The following is a 21,937-nucleotide window of genomic DNA, read 5'->3' on the forward strand; positions in this document are numbered from 1 at the left end:
GCGCCTCCCCACCCCTCCTGAGGGTTAATATTAGGAATTAGAATAAGTCAATGAAATATGGGAACGTATTTCATGATCTCACTTATGGCCTGCTTGAGAGGGCCTGAAATAACTACTGAGTAAGAAATAATGTCAATCTTACTTGAATTCTCCTAAAGTAAATTGTGATAATGGTTATTTTTCTACTAGGTAAATCAACTGCTTTATTGAGAATAAATGCCTAAATGAAATCCTGCTTATTTCAATCTATTTAATGTATCTTTAACATTGAATCAGCATTAGAGTTGTGGCTGTTATTATTATTACAATTTAACCTCAGTTTTAGTATCATATTTAGATCTAACTATTTAACAGCTGAACTTGTCATAGCTGCACATGTTGAGGGCTGCTTTCTGCTAATACCTTTGATTTTCTGTCTGGGGACTTTCTTTCTGACCACTGGGGCATGAATGCCCTGCTCATACAAAGGCTAAGCCAGGAGTGCAGGGGAATTAACTTCAGAAACAGCTCACATGCAGTATCAAGGGAGAAGCTAGTAATAACACAGTTTTCTCACTCCTTCACCTGATTAACTTTGAGGCATATTCTACTTTGGTACTTTGCAAAGTTTATCATTTGGGGATCCTGTTAAAAATTCACATCCTGATTCAGTGGATTTGTGGTAGAGCTTCAGATGATGATGATGATGATGATGATCCACTTTGAGTAGCAATTTCTACACTGTCTCTCAGAATCCCCCAGTGGAATTAAGCTTCATTTGCCCTCAATGGTAACTTTCTTGATTATTCTCCTTTGGTTGGCTTTCTTCCCTTGCCTATTTCTCACTTCTCTATTCCCCTACCAGTGTTTCTTACTTGCATGTGAATTCTTATTTCAGGTTGCTTCTGGGGTAACCCAAGCCAAGAATACGCATCTATCTATTTATCTATCTGCTCACCTATCCATCCATCTATTATCTACATCTATCCATCCATCCATCCATCCATCCATCCATCCATCCATCCATTCACCTATCTATCTAGCTATGTAATGCATTCATCTATCTTCTATTTGTCTATTTATGTAATCTATTTATCTATCTATCTTATCTATCTATCTATCATGTATCTAATATATTCATCTATCCACCTACCTATCTATTCATCTACTTAATCAATTCATCTATGTATCTACTATTTATCTATCTAATCTATTCATCTATCCATCCATCTATCTAATCTGTCTACCTACCTACCTACCTACCTACCTATCTGGAACATAGTAACACAGCACAGCCTCTTAAAAAATCCAGTAGATTGAAGAGCTGAAAGAGAAAGAATGAAGACATACTGGAGGGGGTGGAAAGGAAACGTTGATGACTACCAGCTAAAGGGACTTTTTCTTCCTTCTTGTGTCATTTTCAACAGGATATGGTATCATGGAGCTCCGGTGAAAGAAGAGACTAGGCAGTCAGCTATGGTTACATAAACTGGGCAGCTCCACAAGTCCATGGAGGGATCCCCTTTCTACTAGGAAAGATGGACAAGGACTTTATGCCTGATTCTATTATTCAGGGCACACTGCTGACAGGGTTGGCCAGTGAGGCCATAGAGAGAAGGCAGGCCAAATGCTAACCTTGGAAAGGACGGAAATCAGCATAAGTAGAGAGACACAGGGTGAAGTGGTAGCGAACAGCGGATGTCACACTGTGTGGGCTTGTGGGTCAGTCCTGTTAAAGGGAGGAAAATCAGTAAATGGGCTTGCAGATGGTTACCCAAGATTTCTTCATGACTTCATGCAGCCTGTACAATGTATGCTCTTTATCTTGTGGGAGTGTAATTGAGAGCCCTGGACTTCCTCAGCTCAGATCCCAACTCTGCCACCTCCTGTTTATGCTACCTCAGCATGTGTATTCAACCTCTTTAAGCATCGGTCTTCCCATCTATGTAGTGGGGACAGTAATTCCTATCTCATAGGATTGTCATAATAATTAAATGAGATGTTTTGTACAAAGTGCTGCTTTTATTACAACTGCAAGATAAGAGAGCAGCCCTGATATTGTAAATATTCCCAAGAATGATGAGGAAATAATGGTGGATCTTTTACTTGATTCCAGCGTTATGAACACATATATATATACACACACACACACACACACACGAGTTTAATAGCATATAGGTAGAAAGCCACAGGAGCGGTAATACCCTGATTATGTAAATCAACCCCAGCTCTAACAGCTAAAAAACCCTACTACTGCTCTTAGCTATGCATGAAATCACCCCCATGAAACTTTTCTTTGAATAAAGCAAACATCTGCTCTTGGTGGAATGCAAAAGAGAAACTTTATTTGAAGTTCCTGCTTCCCCTTCTCATTAAAAGTATTTTGAGCACTACTAAAATAGTTCCTGCCAAGAGCACTTTTCGCACTCTTCAGTTTCTTAGGTTCACTGGCCTGAGAACCAGCATTCAGCATTCTTAGTCCCACCATAGCTGGGAGTCTGGGGTCTGGGAAAGGGATAGAGTCACTTTGTTTTTGCCATCAAGACCCTCTGATCGCCTCGGATGGTCTCACCTGCTTTTGCTTCTTTCCAGTCCTGACAGGTTGATATTCTGGAAGCAAGATCTTGGAAGGCCAAGGACAGGTCATTTCTTAGGACTGTGCAAAAGAAAAATCAGTCTTTACAGTAAACTATTTGATTCCAGTAGTTCTTTCATCTCAGTCTTTTGAAAGCAACTTCCCCTCTTTAACCAACACCTGCCATGGCCTCTTCATGGGCTGAAGAAGGTGAGTGCTGATGGAAATCCCAGATGTGGCCAAAACTCCCCAGCAGCAGACAGGTCAAAGGTCTTTTGTACCCTTTCCCGTAACAGGTGGCACTTGATCTTCAGAGTGGCCTACACTGTTCAAGAGGGTTTGAATCATGAGACATTTGAGGTTTAAAAAAAAACCTGTCATTTTGCATTTTGATTTTTGTAGAGCCAACTACAATGTATTTGAAAATTGTGTTCTTGAAATAAGCCTGTAATAGTAGGTGTCAAAGGTATCAGAGATAAAGTGTCTACTCTTTTAGTGGTGTAAGTTGTGGTTGTTTCAAATTAAATTTCCTTGTAATATATGATGGATAATTTAATACAAATTAAATTTCCTTGTATGTGTGTGTGTGTGTGAGTGGAAGTGTGTAGGCAGTCAGAGAGGGAAGAATAAAGAATTCATACTAATGTCTAAATAAATGAATTAATTAGTGAAAATAAATAGATTCCTGTTTGCACTATACTACAATTTTTAAGGTTAACCAGTTGTTAATTAATACACTGGACTTGAAGGAGACTCATTTGTGTTGAAACATGAAATGTTTTTCCTCCCTCCTTCTCCCTCTCACCTGGAAAACATGAAAGATCTGCAACTCACAAAAACTAGTGTAATTTAAACACACTTTAAAAGAATTGATAGGCAGCAATTCTAACCTAAAGGGCTCATATCGAAACCACTGATCATAGATCTCTAAACAGGTCCTAATTAATGAGAGAGTGCAAGCATTTTCTGCTTGAGGAAATTGCCCAGGTTCCAAACTGTAGACTTGACATTTATAAGCCATGAAAAAACATAGATTCAAATACAGAGACCCTAGGCTATCTCCTAGAGTGCCAAAGATGTCATCAGAAACAAAAACGTTCCGTTTGACAACCATGAGATTTGACACTATTGACCTACATGGAAGGTTTTAACGCTGCCACTCATTCTCCCATACGTAAAGTGGCTCAGCAGGGTGACCTTCTCAGGGAGGCATACACGCATTTTCTCCACACATCCTCCTTAATTCAAGGTCCTATGTGTGGCTCCCCTAGCAAAGAATCAAAGGCCAAAGGTGGGTGGCCCAGACTCTTTCTCGTACTGGGGAATACAGGCAACAGCTGCAGCATATCACTGAGATTGGCTGCTGACAGGGAAAAGCATTGATAATTTCATCAGGTCTCACAGATCACTAACAACAGAATACCCTCCCGCTAATTGGTGGCCACTGTGACCGCCATAGTTGGTTTGAATGAAATCAGTATTCAAACAATATTTTTAAATTGTGGTGAAATACACGTAACATAAAATGTACCATCTTAACCATTTTTTTAGTGTATACTTCAGTCGTGTTAAGTATGTTTACAGTGTTGTGCAACCAATTCCAGAACTCTTTCATCTGGCAAAACTGAAACTCAATCCCCATTAGGCAATTCCCATTTCCCACTCTCCACAGCCCCTGGCAACTGCCATTCAACTTTCTGTCTCTACAAATGTGCCTACTTTAGGTACCTCATGTAAGCAGAATCATACAGTGTTTGTTCTTCTGTGACTGACTTGTTTCACTGAGCATTTTGCTCTCAAGGTACATCCATGTTGTAGCATGCGTCAGAATTTCCCTTCTTTTAAAGGCAGAACAATATTCCATTGTATAAATATACCACATGTGGTTTACCATTTACCTGTCAATGGATACGTGGGGTGCTTCCACCTTTTGGAGACTGTGAATGATGCTGCTATGAATGGGGGCATAGAATCAGTGTATTTAATTCTAACACTAAAAGGCTCATATTCCATTGCATGACTAACCCACTCTATGATCCTCAATAAGTCACGTCTTTTGTAGAGAGCATACGATTGTTCTAATTCAGGGATCCCTTTGGACCCATGATACTCATTAATATAGCTGAGTGGAGTTAGAGAATCTGTAGGCATGGAGCAGAAAGAAAGGGAACCAGTCTAAAAGTTTATGTAAATTTAAATCTTGGCCTCCTTACCACTAAATTTTCATTGCCCAGACTGTTCCAGCCAAGATACACTGAATGAATATTACCCAAAAGTTCCACCCTTATTGATAGAACAGTCGTGGCTAACACTTGCACAGTGTTTAAAATGTTCTAGACCCCATTTTTAAGCTACGTACACTATCATCATCATAACTGTTTTACAAATGGGAAAATGAGTCTGGGTGGTTAAGTCCCTTGCCTAGTGTGTGAAGCCAGTTGGGGCTGGTGTTTGAATGCAGGTAGTTTCACTCCAGAGTTCACACACTTGACCATGACACTGGGGATATATGTGGATAGATGTATCTGAGAAAGTGCATGACTGGGTTTTTTGACAATCAACAATGAGAGGAGACATCTTAGAACTCCAAATCAATATTGTTTAAAAATGGTGCAACAACATAAAATAGAAAGTCCTATGGTTTTTAAATTGCACACGACTAATTGGAATCCCAACTCAGCCAGCGGCTCTTTGATAACAGTGACCAAGTTTTTATTCTCTTGGCTTCAGTTTCCTTATGTGAAAATGAGAATAATAATATTCACATAACTCAGTTGTGGAAAATTAAGAAAATAATGTTGTAAAGTGCTTAGCTTATAGTAAGTACTCAATAAATGTTAGTTCTCTTCAGTCTTTTGGGGCAAAAGAAGAATATGATCTCAAAAAACAGAAATATGTTGGCCGGGTGTGGTGGCTCATGCCTGTAATCCCAGCACTTTGGGAGGTCAAGGCATGCAGATCACAAGGTCAGGAGATAGAGACCATCCTGGCCAACATGGTGAAACCCCGTCTCTACTAAAAATACAAAAATTAGCTGTGCATGGTGGCCCGTGCCTGTAATCCCAGTTACTCGGGAGGCTGAGGCAGGAGGATTGCCTGAACCAGGGAATCGGAAGTTGCAGTGAGCTGAGATCGTGCCATTGCACTCCAGCCTGGAGACAGAGCGAGACTCTGCCTCAAAAAAAAAAAAAACAAAAAAAACCAGAAATACATTTTCATAAAGGCATATGTTGCATAAACACTTTTTAAAATTATTGCCATTAAATATGAATACTTACCACTTTATTTTTCTCGTGTACAAGGAAATTAACATTTGGATTGCCTCCTCCCTCTTTTGCATTCTGCCAAAATCTGTTCACAAATGCAAGAGACATGTGATGTTGGAAACCTAATAATAGGTCCTAGTAAAATCAACCTTGTGTTTTCTTCAAGCGAAGAAAGAGCTTTAAATGACAAGACAGGGACTCTATTAATGGGCTAAACCTACAGTCTCTTTCCCTTCGCCCCAGAATTCCATGCCTTTGAATATTTGTCATAAGTCAGCAAGGGAAGTGCTGTCTCCCAGGCTTCACCCAAGGTCATCATTACATTTTAGCCATCACATAATCAAAGTCTTGCCTCTTCTTTTTATTTTTAAAAAATAGTGTAACAATTTGATCAATAGAAAATGGTGTAAGTACATTTTTTTGATTAAAAAATAATACTCACATGGAAGCTTAGATATTATTTGTACAGTTAGATAAGTTGATTCAAAAATGATCCTTATAAGCTTAATTGATTCAATAATAGCCACACTTGTTAGGATAATATTACACAAGGAAAAATGTCTTCCCGTTGCCCCAGTACTCTTGGCTTTGAAGATGTACACAGTAAGCCGCCAAGAGACCAATATGAGATGCACAGAAATTCAGATCTGCCACTCTTAAAAGGAAGATAAAGACGTTTCTTCACTGAGATTAAACGATAGCATATTTCTCTATGTGGATATACTTGCATCTCCATACATGTGTAGACAACAAATATTTCCATGTTGTTTCTCACTGTTACCCCTCTTTTCTTTGCAATGTTTTTCTTTGAGCAAAAAGTTTAACTCTTCAATTTGTTTCCTCTGTATGATGTTTAGTGATTGATTTCCATTAAATATCAAAAGAATGGCAAGTTCAAAAAAGCTTAAGAAGCTATGGAACTGTCTATAAGATGGATTCTATTTTCTGTTTGTGGACGAAATATGTTGTTATCCACATTATTGGAAGTTCCAGCCTACAGAGAGATAAGGACATTTGATTAGTGTGAAAGGTCGGAATGGAAGTGTGGGTTGTTTTTCTTCATTGGACTCTCTTGTTGATTTCCAGTTGGCAAAATGCATGTCCAGCCTCCAGTAACGCTGCATAGAAGGTTGGTGCTTTACTGAAGGAAAGTGTTAACTGGAAAAACTTCCCTTACCTGGAAACGGATGAAGTCCTACAACTTTTAAGACATGGCTCTTGTTGTGTATTATGGTAGTTTGTGCTTTCTGATATCTTTTCTTTCTCTCTCTTTTTTTTTTTTGTTTTTTTGTTTTTTTGAGACGGAGTCTCGCTCTGTCGCCAGGCTGGAGTGCAGTAATGTGATCTTGGCTCACTGCAACCTCCACCTCCCAGGTTCAAGTGATTCTCCTGCCTCAGCCTCCCAAGTAGCTGGGACTACAGGAGCGTACCACCATGCCCAGCTAAATTTTTTTTGTATTTTCAGTAGAGACGGGGTTTCACCATGTTGGCCAGAATGGTCTCGATCTCTTGACCCAGTGATCCACTCCCCTTGGCCTCCCAAAAGTACTGGGATTACAGGCATGAGCCACCACGCCTGGCTCTGATGATCTTTTCTTGAACAACCATATCCCTCCTTTGGAGTGACTGGATGTCTCCTGTCAACATTTATATCAGATCATATTTTTCCCTTAGGCCAACTCTGCCTACAATCACTCTTGAACTATTAGGTTACTGCTATAAAACACTATTCACAAATTTTAAAAGGTAATTACTATTTGCATCTCTAAGTTCTCAGGACCAATTTTGTTGGTTATTCTGAACCTTACAATATTAGAGTCTATTCCCATTTTAGAGACAAAACTAAGCATGAGATAGGATACTGACTGGCTGAGAGGTTAGCAGTGAATTGCGGTTCAAGGTGAGAATTCACAGACTTTGGTCCACTGAGCCATGTTTCCCATGCTTACATATCTGTGAAACAGCTGCAGTTGAAACTCTGAGAAATATTCTCCCCAAAGTGGAATATTTTAAAAGAACCAAAATCTCCCTTCCCTTCTTCTCTTCATACGAGAATCTGCCCCATTTCTCATAGCTAGTCACCCTCCTTGGTTTGATCACCCTGGGACAGTAACTCATATTAGATCCAGTATCTCCATTTGACAAAACGTGCTCCTCCCAGTAGGGAGAGTCCCTAAGAATCTACTTCTTGGGCTTTGACATTGGCCAGCATTTTGGGACAAGGGTTTTCATAAATAATTTTTTAAAAGGGAAATACTGCATTCCTTAGTAGCTAGATTATTGAACTGGAAGATCATGAGCCTTGCCCCTATAATTTATAAATCAGTTTAGTCTTTTGCATCTCAAGGTGTCATCTCTTTGCTTTTTACCTCTGTCATTTTTTTATTTATTTTCCCCTTGTTGTCTTCTTTCTCTCTGTATATGTTTCTATCATTTTTTTTTCTTTATCTCATGTTTATATTTCTCTCTGGGCTGTTTTTCTATGTTTTTTCTTTTTACTTGTTTCCTTGCTCTTATTTACATTTTGCCATAATTTCAGTGAATATTTATTGGACAACTATTTCAAACTAAGGAGTGGGCTGGATACTAAAGAGATAGAATGAAAGTCTTTGCCCTTCAAGAAAATCAGCACCTTTGAAAATCTGTTGTCTCTCTTTTAATTAACCATGATAGAAAACTGAGTTATCTTTCCTGGCTTTGTCTTATGTTTCTCACAGTTAACTGGAAAAGAGAAAGAAAATTAAGTATGTTACGTTTCCTATTGCAAAGAAAAAAAAAGATCATCTAAGTGTGTTTGTTTTTTACCTTTTTGTGACACTCAGTTGATTTTATATATTTTACACCAATGGGCCTTGGCTGAAAACAACAAAACGAAACAGTGTATTCACCTCCACATGATTCTCTTTCCCCTGGCATGAAAAACATGGTAGGCCGGGGAGGTGGCTCACACTTGTAATCCCAGCACTTTGGGAGGCCGAGATGGGTGGATCACCTGAGGTCAGGAGTTCGAGACCAGTCTGACCAACATGATGAAACCCTGTCTCTACTAAAAATACAAAATTAGTTGGGCATGGCGGCACATGCCTGTAATCCCAGTTACCTGGGAGGCTGAAGCAGGAGAATCGCTTGAACCCAGGAGGCGGAGGTTGCAGTGAGCCAAGATCGTCACATGGCACTCCGCCTGGGCAACAAGAGCGAGACTGTCTCAATTAAACAAAAACAAACAAACAAAATGCTAGCAATATGGGTCAGGTTCTCTGAGATCCTATTGGTTCACCTGTCTCATCAGTAAGCAATGAAGCAGTGCCTTATGGTTGGCTTATACGCAGACACCTCGGGTCTTTCACATAGTGGATTGTGTGAGACCAACAGTCCTCAGCCTCGGGCTTGCCTCAGAACCACCTGGAAGGCTTGATAAAGCACCTGTTTCTGGATTCCACCCCTGGAGTTTCTGATTCACTAAGTCCAGGCAGGGGCCTGAGAATCTGCATTTCTTACAACTTCCTGAGTGATGCTGATGTTGCTGCTCCTGGAACTAAATAGTTCAGAGACAATTTTGCTGGTAGAGTGTTGGTGGCAGATCTGTTCACTTATCCTCATTTTTTTGTTGTTCAGAATAGTGAATCTTTGATATAGCTTGAATGTTTGTCCCCTCCAAGTCTCATGTTGACATGTGATCCCCATTGCTGGAGATGGGGCCTGGTGGGAGGTGTTTGGGTCATGAGGTGGATTCCTTGGGACGGTTTAATGCCATTCTCACAAGATGGAGTGAGTTTTTACTCTTCGCTCCTGCAAGATCTAGTTGTTAAGAGAAGTCTGCTGCCTCCTTCCCCTCTCTTTGGCCTCCTCCTCTCTTGTCATGTGACTTATTTGCTCCCGCTTCACCTTCCACCATGAGTAGAAACTTCCTGAGGACTTCACCAGAAGCTGAGCAGATGCTGACACCATGCTTCCCGCATAGCCTGCAGAACCATCAGCCAAATAAATCTGTTTCCTTTATGAATTACCCAGCCTCAGGCATTCCACTATAGCAATGCAAATGGACTAAGACAACATTTAAAAACTATTAAATAAAAATATCATTTAACATACTATTCTTTGTTTTCCTGTGAGCAAAGAGAATAAACATTATTCTCAAGAGTCTCAGAACTTCCAGCCTTGGCCCGGATCCAAAGGGCAGGGGGCCCTTCATTAGATGCAACTTGGTGTTTGCACACCTCTCTCAACTGTCACAGGCATTGCTAAGGAGGTTTGGAGTCAACTCTGGCAATATTGTTTTTTTAAGCCAAGGAGCAAAAACATGAGCATGACTCAAATTATTAAATGTTGACTTTAAAGGCCTCCTGCTTTTACTGTTTTTGTAATTTAAAGAAATCTAATCCCTTCCAATGGCCCTGCTGTGCCTCGCCCTGGCATCATGTTTGTTTGGGCTTTGGATTCAACATTAAGATAATGATTTAAAGGAAAAAGAAAACAACCTTAAATGCCGGGGTTTCTTTTAGACCCAGGGCACGGACAGGCCAGCCGTGTGGGTGTGGATGTAGGACATACCCATGTTTCCGCAAAGAGCACGTGTGTGAGGGAGAAATGGGGAGCACTGAGGTCACCCAACTTATGAAACAAAAAAAGACTTTATTGCTTAAAAACCCTAAGGAACAGGTTGGTAGGTGGCTTGGGTGTCACAGGAAAGAATTTCGGGATTTAAAAATTCCTACAAATTATGTTTACTTTTTATTTTTATTTTTTGAGATAGAATTTCACTCTTTCATCCAGGCTGGAGTGAAATGGCATCATCTCGACGCACTGCAACCTCCACCCACCCAGGTTCAAGCGATTCTCCTGCCTCAGCCTTCCGAGTAGCTGGGATTATAGGCGCCCACTGCCACACCCGGCTAATTTTTGTATTTTTAGTAGAGACAGGGTTTCACCATGGTGGCCAGGCTGGTCTCAAACTCCTGGCCTCAGGTGATCCACCCACCTCAGCTTCCCAAAGTGCTAGGATTACAGGCATGAGCCACCGCACACAGCCCAGAAATTATGTTTAAATGTTATTTAATAGATTGAAGCCTCCAAGAAGACAGTTTAATTAACTCTGATTTCCAATTCACTCCAGTAATAGTGAACGTTTGCTTCTCAAATGAGAACCTTCTTTATTTTCTGAGACTAACTCTAAGCTGTTATAATATTTTTCTTTTTCTTTTTTCTTTTTTAATTTTTATTTATTATTATTATTATTTGAGATGGAGTCTCGCTCTGTTGCCCAGGCTGGAGTGCAGTGGCACAATCTTGGCTCACTGTAACCTCCGTCTCCCAGGTTTCAGTGATTCTCCTGCCTCAGCCTCCTGAGTAGCTGAGATTACAGGCACACACCACCACACCTGGCTAATTTTTGTATTATTAGTTGAGACGGGGTTTCACCATGTTGGACAGGCTGGTCTTGAACTCCTGATCTCATGATCTGCCCTCCTTGGGCTCCCAAAGAGCTGGGATTACAAGCATGAGCCACCGCGCCCCGCCAATATTTTTCATTTGAACCATAAAAAATTCACTGTGAGTACTGAGAGTTTTTCTTTACTTACAAACATCATACTATTTTTTGTTTTTGTCTTTTTTAAACACAGAGTGTCACTGCACCCTGCCCATGCCATCTTTTAAATTTATTCAGCGGACTCAACTTCTGGGTCCCAATGCAATGGCATAGAGAACATTTCATTTCAATTCATTCGTCTTGTCTGTCCATTTGTTCTTGGCCTTGGTTGAACTGGAAAGGTCCTGACACATAGACCTGACTGGGAGGGGGGAAATTTTAACGTTACAACCAAAGAACCACAGGAAGGAATATCCCAACTCTCTTCCCATGGACTCATGTGATTTCCCCAAGAGGCAAACACAGCAGATCACTTCATCCATCATCTTTGGTCTTTAGAGAGCACAGCTTTTCCAGGACATGGACAGAAACCCCAGAGACAATTGAACTCGTCAAGAAGGTGACTCCTTGTGCTGGGGACCAGGCTAACTCTGAATAAAGGAAGTCTTACTCTCTCATCTTGAAAAGACCCCATTTTCAATTATTTTATTTTATTTACTTTTTTTTTTTTTTTTTTTTTGAGACAGAGTCTCACTCTGTTGCCCAGGCTGGAGTGCAGTGGTGCAGTCTCAGCTCACTGCAACCTTGGCCTCCTGGGTTCAAGCAATTCTTCTGCCTCAGCCTCCCAAGTAGCTGGGATTACAGGTACCCACCACCACGCCTGGCTAATTTTTGTATTATTAGTAGAGATGGGGTTTCACCATGTTGGCCAGACTGGTCTCAAACTCCTGATCTCAAGTGATTCACCCGCCTCAGCCTCCCAAAATGCTGGGATTACAGGCGTGAGCCACCGCGCGTGGTGATTATTTTAGATATATATCCAGAAATGGTAGTGCTAGAGCATGTGGTAATTCAATGTTTAATTTTTTGAGGAACCACACACTATTTTCCACACTGCTGCATGCACCATTGTACATTCCCGCCAAGAGTGCATGAGGGTTCTGTCTTCTCTACATCCTCACCAACACTTATTTTCTAATGTTTTTAATAGTAGCCATCCAAATTAGGATGGCCTAATAGTAGCCGTCCTAATTTTTTTAATAGTAGCATTAGTAAATTTCTAAATCAGATCTCAGGCGCTTAGAACTGGAAAAGTTCGAATCTTGATTCATGGCACAGGCATCACCACTGCATGGACACATCTTTCATATAGTCTGATTTTAATAATGTAAGAAATACCCGTGAACCTGCCACCTGCTTTAAGAGCCAGGACATCATAATAAGTTCATTATCCATGTGATCCTCAAGCAATGCATTCATTTACCTACACCAGAGGTAAACATGACCCTGAATTTTTACATCTTTGTTTTGAAAATGCTTTTATTATACCTATATGCAAATGTATGTATATCTAAAACATATATTATTTACTTCTGCCTGTTTCTGAACTTCATAACAGATATGTGTTTCTCCAGGCCTTGGCATTCTCCCAAAGCTCCAGATGATTCTCCTGCACTGCCAGGGGCCAGCCAGTATTGCGGCACTTCCTACCCGGCCTCTGTGCCGGCTGCCTCCTTGGGTCACCTCTGTGAACCATCAGACTGGTCTTCCTCTGGCTGACTTTAGGAATTCTGCTTCTTTCAGGCCTGAGGCACAGGTTTTCTGGAGGTGATTCACCAGCCTCTAGTCTCTGATACATTCACCCAGGGTATCTGTCTTCATCTTTTTCTGGGTCTTAAATCATTCCAGTAAGCTCTTTCCCCACCCCGAGCTTTGGATCTGTCATCCTCTCTCCTGTCTCATCCCCTTTTCAGTATGCTCTTTGGTCCCCTCACCACCTCCCTGGTATTTATTCCTAACAATAGCAAAGGAGAGGTAGTGAAGTTGCAAAACCTGGGTGCCTGAAAGACTATGTACAGAGAGGAACAAAACGAAAAATGTTCCTTAGTATCTTTAGCCTCTGTTGACTGGGAAGGCAGAACTGGAGTTTAGAGAAACCTCAGCCTACAGGAATAGGAGTCCAGTCACTCTTTAACACACAAGCCAATAAGCACGTCTCACATAGGGATGACATTGGCTGCGTCTCTGAGTACACATTTGTTCCCCTCTTCACGACTTCACTTAATGATCACAAATAAGCTGTGTGCTGCAGTGCGGATTAAATCCTTTGATTTAAACAGGTTGAGATGTCCTCAAGGTGCGTGCATGTTGTAGCATGGGTCAGAATTCTCTTCCTTATTAAGGCTGAATAACGTTCCATTGTATGTACAGACCACATTTTCCTTATCCGTTCTCCCATCAGTGGATACTTGTGTTGCTACTCCATTTTAATTAGCAGAAAAGATTTAATAAACGAAGGAATTGGCCGGGCGCGGTGGCTCACGCCTGTACTCCCAGCACGGTTTGGGAGGCCGAGGCGGGCGGATCACGAGGTCAGGAGGTCAGGTCAGGTCCCAAAGGAGGGCATAGAGGATGAGCAATGAACACAGGCGGTTCTGGTTACCGCTTTTTAAAACCATAGAGGAAAATACAGATTAAAACAGACAAAAAGGAACCATGGCAGGGCTATTAAAAAGTCAGTTGGGTAATGGTAGATATTTTTCTTTCTTAACTTTTTCTATGTTGTTGTTGATAATACTTTTGTAATTTTTGCCCCACTTTTACATTAGAAGATGAAGTTCATCTTTAAGAGATACGTAAAGGTACCTTAGGAAACTGTAGACACCTCTTCTAAGACAGGGAGAAAGATGTTAGGAAAACATACAGCTATGGATTATTTAGGGAGCAGAGGGAGGGGAATTTACGATGTCCATCCCAAGTAGCCCTTAGGAAGGTTGTCCTCCCCTCCTAAGTGGAAATGCCGACCCCTCCCCTACCCTGCCCCCTGTATTTCTATCCATTAAATTCACCTACAAAGTTTGACACCAGTATGTGTCTTCATGCCTATTCCTCTCCAAGCCATAAGCCTATCCAGGGCAGAGATGATGTTTACTTTTCTCCATATTCTGAGAACTTAGCACAATTCCTGCTTCTTAAGCAGATGCTCAATCCATTCTTATTGAGAATCCACACTTTTTCTTGGGGGAAGTAGAAATTCAATCATTTTCTGAGAGTGAGAGGGTGAGAACTTGAGGAGTTGGGTTCTGAAACGAGTGCGGTGGAAATGAGCAGGTGGCTGCCCAAGAATCTACTCAAAGATCTTTGGGTAAAAATCTACACCAGAGGAGACAGGGATGTTCACTACATTCTTTTAAGAGCAGCATTCACAGCAATAAGGTAATGGATGAAGACTCGTCTTTATACGAGAAAAAACACAAGGTGAGGCCTTCAGAGAGATTTGATAGTTACCAAGTAAGTCTCCAAGACTGTTGCTCAGATGCTGGTGAATGCAGAGCCTTGGAGCCAGGGCACCAACAGCCTTCCCTCAGCTAGGGGATATTTTCTAGGGTGTCAAAGAATGTGATACGTGTGCTCTGTCCACTTCCCTGTCCCGTGGCACGGGAACAATCAGAAAGTCCCCTCTGCTGGGAGAAGGTCACGGTCCAAGATGACAGGTAAACCCAAGGTCAGAAGCCCGGGGCTCCTGAGGATGCCCACTAGCTCCACCGTATCGGGTGATTTCTCACATTCCCGGGGCCAAGCCTCCTGTTTTGTAACAGTTCAATCAAGGATTTTACTGGAGTAGACAAGCATGAAATGAATTTTCCAGAGACATTTCCGAAGTGGGGGAAAGTTCATAGCTCCAAGGCACCGGTGGCTAATGAAACAAAACTGCGAGCTTCTGTTTTTCTTTAGAAAGAGGGCTTCCCAGTTTTAAAAATCTGGATTTCTAAAACTTGAGCTGTATTTTCAACTCTCAGCTCAGCTTTGCCCTCTCACCCCAGCGTTGCAAGTTGATGCTGTGCTGCTTCTGAATTAGCCAGGTGGGCTGCCCGGGTTCCACTCAGCACTGCAATATTGCTCAGAGCAGGTGCTCTTGAGACCTCTGGTTGCGATTACTCTCAGCTCAGGGTCACCATTACCCAGAGGGACACACTTGGAGCAAACCTAGTGAAGGGTGCTTGCCTTAACCAGATGGTAATCGCCTATTATCAGTCTTTATTAGACTGTTGTTTATTATCAGATACTCATCTTTGATTTATGTCAAACCAAATACTTAGTTTCAAACTAAAAAAAACCTAGCCATCCTTTTTCACTTTTGGCATTACCTACCCAGCACTTATCTTTGATATACATATGTACAGAAACCAATTTTAGGCTCCCAGGCCTAGGAGAAATAAGGAAAATAAAAAATAAAAATCAGTTTTATAAAACATGCTAATAAAAACACTTCAGTTCATCCTCATCCACCACTCATTGAATCTGCCAGTTCTGAACCTCGCTTCCACTGTTTAACCTTGAGTAACTTATTTAATAAATCACTGAGACTCAGTTACCTCTAAATTGGAATAATAATACCTATTTGGAGGGGGCTATTATGAGAATTAAGTAAAATACCATATACTGCCTCTTGGAGTTACTCCTTTATCTCTATTAAAATTATTACCATCAGAATGCAGATCTCCAGTTTACCACACTTCACATCCCAGTTGCAGAAATGGTATCAAGGAATGACTCCAAGCTTATGTCCTTGCAACTAGCCTGACACTGACAAGCGTTTCCCTTCCTGAAACACCACCGCCTTGATACCACCCTTGCTTGACGTTTCCAGAAGCCTCTTACTGCCTGTCCATACCAGCTGCAACTCAAAACCCACCATAGTTTCATCCCATTCCACTTCTTTGACTATACTAAATGTTGCCTGTTTCCTTCGGAGTGCCCTTTTAAACCCTTTTTCCTGGAGGTAGGAAAGCCTAACTTAGTTTTTCTAACTGCTTTTTGTTTTGTACGTGTCTCTATCTTCCCATCTTGCCTCACCACCCACTTCTTTCTCTCTCTATCAAAATCAGTGTGCATCCAATAGGATTGAGCTGCAGACCAGCCCCTCCCAGAAAATAGTCCTCAACGTCTCCAGTCCACTCTGACCTTAGCCCCTCGCTGAGCTCCGGCTGTACCTGTAATCCTGACCGTGCTTTCACACTTTTCATGGCTGAAGACTCCTGCAAAATATGGAAACGCAGAGAAAAATGATTAACAAAGACTGACTATGATTTTTCTGATTGCACAGCTCAGGAGATTGAGTTCAACCACTTAAACTAGCTCAGGCGTGGCACCTCTTAATCAAACCCTGTCTTTCTTTAGCCCTTTCTTTTCTCTTTTTCTTTTTTCTTCCAATAAAAGAGTACTTTACATTGGATCTTTATCTTGATCAGCAAAGTTTTACATTTACTTTTTTTCCCCCCAAGACGTTTTAGAGGTACTTTATTCTTTTCTATTTTCTAGAGTGTTAAACATGCTATCTTAAAATTTATCTTAAAATTTTTCAACGTATTTTATGTTGAATTTTCACAACATACTTATTTTCGATCCTTTGCTTTCACTTTAAAAAATAAAACAATGTCAACACTTCATACTGAAGCAAGACGGCATATTACAGAAAATGTTGTCTTCTATTTCTCCTCTGAAATTGATTTCTAAAATTACTTTGTTACTAAATGTGCTATCTTAAGCTGACTACCAGCTTTTGCAGGCATTTCCTGGAGTCAGAATGTTGGAATGCCAAGAGTTGTATGTTTGAAGCAACGCACCTGTTAGTTGCAACTTTGTTTTATTTTTTCTTTAGAATTATATACAAAAGATATTATAAAGATACAATGTTCCACAAAGCACAGATGATTTAGTATCTATTTATAATATGAGCTCATAGCATTACATCAGTGTTTTATAGATACAATTTCATATCCCAAGGCATTGTAGCAATACATTCCATATCATCATCTTTACTTTATAATTCTTGAGAATAAGAGTTAGCATCACAGTCTTGAGATTAATGAATTTGAAATAATCACAAATGTGAATTTTGTAAAATTTCTAGAATGCCAACAATTGAAAATTATATTTAAGCAACAGCTTTCATAGTTATGACTATGTTTATAGTCAGATAAAACAAAATTCACAAAAGGGATGAAAAATAGAAAATATTTGGTGATGTTTGCTAGTGGAAATCTGATTGGTCTCATAACTTAATCTTTAATTATTTGCCATCATTAAGGGATATACTACTTAAAAGCTCAGACTTAAAAGCGAAGAACTCCCTCTAACCTGTTACAATCCTATGTCCTCTTTGAACACATGTTTAAGGTGAAAATGAAGCATGTTATTTCCTCTAATAGAGGGATACTTTGCCAACAAGTAGATTGTCAAGCAATCAAGGAAAAACAAATGGCTTGAGTAATCTAAAAACTGATTGATCCATTCAACAAATGTTTATTGAATGCCTAGTGTGGACAGACATTGTTCTAGGCAGCAGCGATGCAGGGATGAACAAGACCAAGCAAGTCCATGCTGTTATGGGGCTCACATTCTTGCGGGGGATGGACAAGAATAAATGAGAAAATAAGCCTATAATTACGGTAAGAGCTTTAATGGGAATGAACCAGGCATGGTGATGAGAGGAGGCACTTGCTTTGAAAGAGTCATCATGGAAGTTTGCTCCAAGGAGCTGGCCGTGACATCTAAATTAAGATCTGACAAATGAGAAGGGCCCAACTTTATGCAAAGGGGAAAGAATATGTAAGCACCCAGAAGTGGAAGGCATATTGGAGGAGGAAAAAGACAGTCAAAATGGCTGGGATACAGGGAGCAGGGAGCGAATGGTACAAGGCGAAATGGAGTTTCATAGGGTCTAAGTCAACTAGAGTACTGTAAATTGGGGGAAAGCTGTACATTGTATTTTAAGTGCTTTTGGAAAGGAAATATCTGGATGCTTTCAAGCACAGAAATGACATGATCTGATTTATATTTTAAAAACACTTCTCTGGCTGCTGTGTGGGAATGGATTGTGGAGGGAAAAGTAGAAGCAGACGGACATGCAGAGACAATTGTGGTCATCCAAGGAAGTGATGGTGGTGGTTGAGATCAGTGTGACAGCAATGGAGATGGGTGAGGCAGGTGGATTTGAAATATGCGTTGAAGACAGAGCCACCAGACCCACTGATGTATTAGAAAGGAAAAATCAAGTATTGAGTCCCCGGGTGGGTAGTTGATTCTGTTACCTGAGACTGAAAGGACTGGGAGAGGAATAGGTTAGAAGGTAGGAGAGAATGAATTCATATTTGAGACACCAGTTAAAGAACCTAATGGAGATACTGAGTTGGATATCTGAGTCTGGAGCCCTGGAGAGAGGCCAGGGATGAAAAGGAGAGTCTGGGAGTCCCTGACATATTGATGACATCTCAAGCCTTAGGACCAGACTATTTCACTGGAGAGACAATGTACGTAGAGAGGCTGGCCTAGAGCTATGTCCTGGGAGTCCTTCAACATATTCAAGGTTAAGCTGAAGAGGAGACTCCAGCAGAGAAGACAGAAGAAACTTCCAGAGAGGCATGAGGAAAACCAGATGAATACAAATGAAAAGAAGCAAGAGGTTTCAATAAAGCAGGTGATCAGCTGTGCAGAGAGATACTGAAGGGGTTGGTAAGAAGAGGGCTTGGAGAGGGCAATTGGATTTGACAATGTGGCAATTCTTTGGGATGTAGACAAGAATATTTAAAAAGAGTTATGGGGACCAAAACCCCATCACAGTAGGTAAGGAAGTGGATCCAGAGACCATGAGTGACTTTGTTGAGAATTTTGCTAGAAAAGGGAGAAGAGAAATGAGGCAACAGTTAGAAGAAGATGTAGGGTCAAAGGAGGGATTTGGTTTGTTTGCATGTTCTGTTTAAAGATGAGAGACAGTGAAGCATATGAGCATGCTGAGAAGAATGACCTAGTGGGGCTGATGATGCAGGAAGGTGCGTAATTACAGAAGTGGAGCCAGCCCTCAATAACAGAGTTGATTACACTACCCAAATGAGAGCAGGAGTTCTCAAATGTAGGAAACATCCAAGCCTGACACTTGTATTCTAAGACACATCTTTTGACTTCTGTAATAAAAATATAAAATCTGAATCAAAGTGCTACAACTTATCTTCTAAAATTTCTAAAATTATATAGCAATGATATAAAGAAGAATCTTTAACTCTCATATTCAAAGCTTCATAAATACCATATTCGTTTCTCCTACTTATTTGTAGTAGCTCATAAGTGAGAAGAGATGAGATCTAAAAGTTGCTAATGCTTTTTCAAAGTTTAATCTGAAATACAAGAGGATGCCATTCCCTGTACTTAGACCCTCACTCACCTTGGGAAATGTCTGAAAATAAAATAAATTTTTTCCTTGAATGAAATGGCTCTAAGTTTAGAGACTGATTAAATATAAACTCAGCTGAGGAAACAAAAAAACACACAAAAGAAAAAATCAACAAAATGTATTACATTTTTAGAAAAATTATGGAACAACTTCTGACAAATTAATCATGTATTTTTAAAATCACGATTTCACTAGAAAAAGAGAGAAACTTGAACCTGGGAAGATCCCACTGAGCCATCAGGAAAACATATAAAAGAAAACTTGGCCAACAGGCATATGAAAAAAGGCTCAATATCACTGATCATTAGAGAAATGCAAATCAAAACCACAATGAGATACTATCTTATACCAGTCAGAATGACTATTACTAAAAAGTCAAAAAATAGATGCTGGCGAGATTGCAGAGAAAAGGGAACACTTTTGGTGGGAGTGTGAATTAGTTAAATCTTTGTGGAAATCAGTATGGCAATTCCTCAAAGAACTAAAAGCAAAACTACTATTTGACCCAGCAATCCTATTACTGGGTATATAGCCAGAGAAATATAAATCATTCTACCATAAAGACACATGCAGGCAAATGTTCTTTGCAGCACCATTCACAATAGCAAAGACATGGAATCTACCTAAATGCCCATGAATGACAGACTGGATAAAGAAAATGTGGTACGTATACACCACAGATTACTACACAGCCATAAAAAAGAATGAGATTGTGTCTTCTGTGGGAACATGGATGGAGCTGGAGGTCATTATCCTCAGCAAACTAATGTAGGAACGGAAAACCAGATACTGCATATTCTCACTTATAAATGGGAGCTAAATTACAAGAACTTATGAACACAAAGAAGGAAACAACAGACACTGGGGCCTGCTGAGGGTGGAGGGTGGGAGGAAGGAGAGGAGGAGTCAGATAACCAGTGGGTACTGGGCTTAATTCCTGGGTGATAAAATAATCTGTACAACAAACCCCCGTGATATGAGTTTACCTATGTAACAAACTTTCTCATGTACCCCGAACCTAAAATAAATGTTAAAAAAAACAAGAAAGTGTATTATACAGCATCTAAAGAAGGCACAGAAAATCACACATTTTTGCTACAGTGCAGGTACAGTGAATATTAAATGTGGCACTTTTTTGAAGCATAACTCTGATGTTAAAATGAATTCCAGGATTAGACACTACTACTACTACTACTACTACTACTACTACTACTACTACTACTACTACAACAACAACAACAACAACAACAGAAAATGGTAAGTAGTCAGACTGTTATAATTTCTTTCCCATCTCTGGTCTCCCTCCAGCCTTCCACCACTACCACCAGAATGTCACTGTTCTCAATCTTAAGATTTGAACTCAAACTTTCTAGCCTAAGGTATTTGTCTCCATGAGCTTCCCAAAGACCGATGCATAAGATGATGAGAATTAGATAGATACAGAGTTTAAAGACAGCTTCAAATTTCTAGTCTTGGGCAAATAACTTCACTTTGATGGCAGGTAAAATAAAGGGGTTAATTAGACAACCTCTGAGTTCTTATTCACTTTTAACAGTTTATCATTCTACAGTGCGTTAGTGGTGGTGATCTTGCAGATGTCGAGATCATGATTTAAAAGGAACTGTTGAATTCCATGTTAATGCATCATTGCACTTAATTAGGAGGTTTTATACATTTCAAATGAAAGGTTGAGATGAATGTGTTATTTCAACTGAAAAGTTCAATAACACCCAGGCAGAAAAGGGGGCAAATTGTAAGGTCCACAAAAAAGTGATTTATAAACTCAAAAACATATTAACACCAACTTTAATAGAAAATAAGTTTATTCCTTCCCCCCTACCTTTTGTTCACTTATCTTTGCTTTTTGTATGCAGATAGAAACCACTCAAATAAATAAATAAAGGAACTAAGGGGGATGGAGTGGAAATGGAAGAAAGGAGGGAGGAAAGGGAAAAAGAGAGAACACTTTTTCTTAACAGGAGGACAGAATATGTTAGCTATCCCAGCAAGTTTAAAATCCCCCAAATTAGAGTCACCTTTTTAGCAAGCTACACTCTTTGTAAAAATGATTAATAGACATTCTGCATGTGGTTACCTGAGATGAAACTGATATTAATTCATTTCCAGGGCGTTAAGCGCTTGCCTGGACCACCACAGATTAAGAAGCAGTAGCCAGGCCATGGGACCCTGTGGGGAGAGGTATCTGTACGAAATGCTTTTCACATTGACAGCCTGAAACTTCTTAGGCTTTAAGGTCATTTAAGCATTATTGCTCCTTCCCCTTTGCTTCTAAAGGCTTT

General features: G+C 40.3%; 1 long non-coding RNA gene across 1 annotated transcript in view; it reads right to left on the reverse strand.

Moving 5' to 3' along the window:
• Positions 1–2,536: 2,536 nt before the first annotated feature.
• Positions 2,537–21,937, reverse strand: part of LOC103222165 (uncharacterized) — a 49,312-nt gene continuing 29,911 nt past the window's right edge. The window contains exons 2-4 of the long non-coding RNA XR_005242942.2: positions 16,402–16,446; positions 5,833–5,905; positions 2,537–2,635 (exon numbers count right to left, since the gene is read on the reverse strand). This is a non-coding gene — a long non-coding RNA (uncharacterized lncRNA). The remainder of the gene's footprint in view (positions 2,636–5,832; positions 5,906–16,401; positions 16,447–21,937) is intronic.

This window comes from Chlorocebus sabaeus, chromosome 17 (genome assembly GCF_047675955.1).
Source record: "Chlorocebus sabaeus isolate Y175 chromosome 17, mChlSab1.0.hap1, whole genome shotgun sequence".
Taxonomy (NCBI): Eukaryota; Metazoa; Chordata; class Mammalia; order Primates; family Cercopithecidae; genus Chlorocebus; species Chlorocebus sabaeus.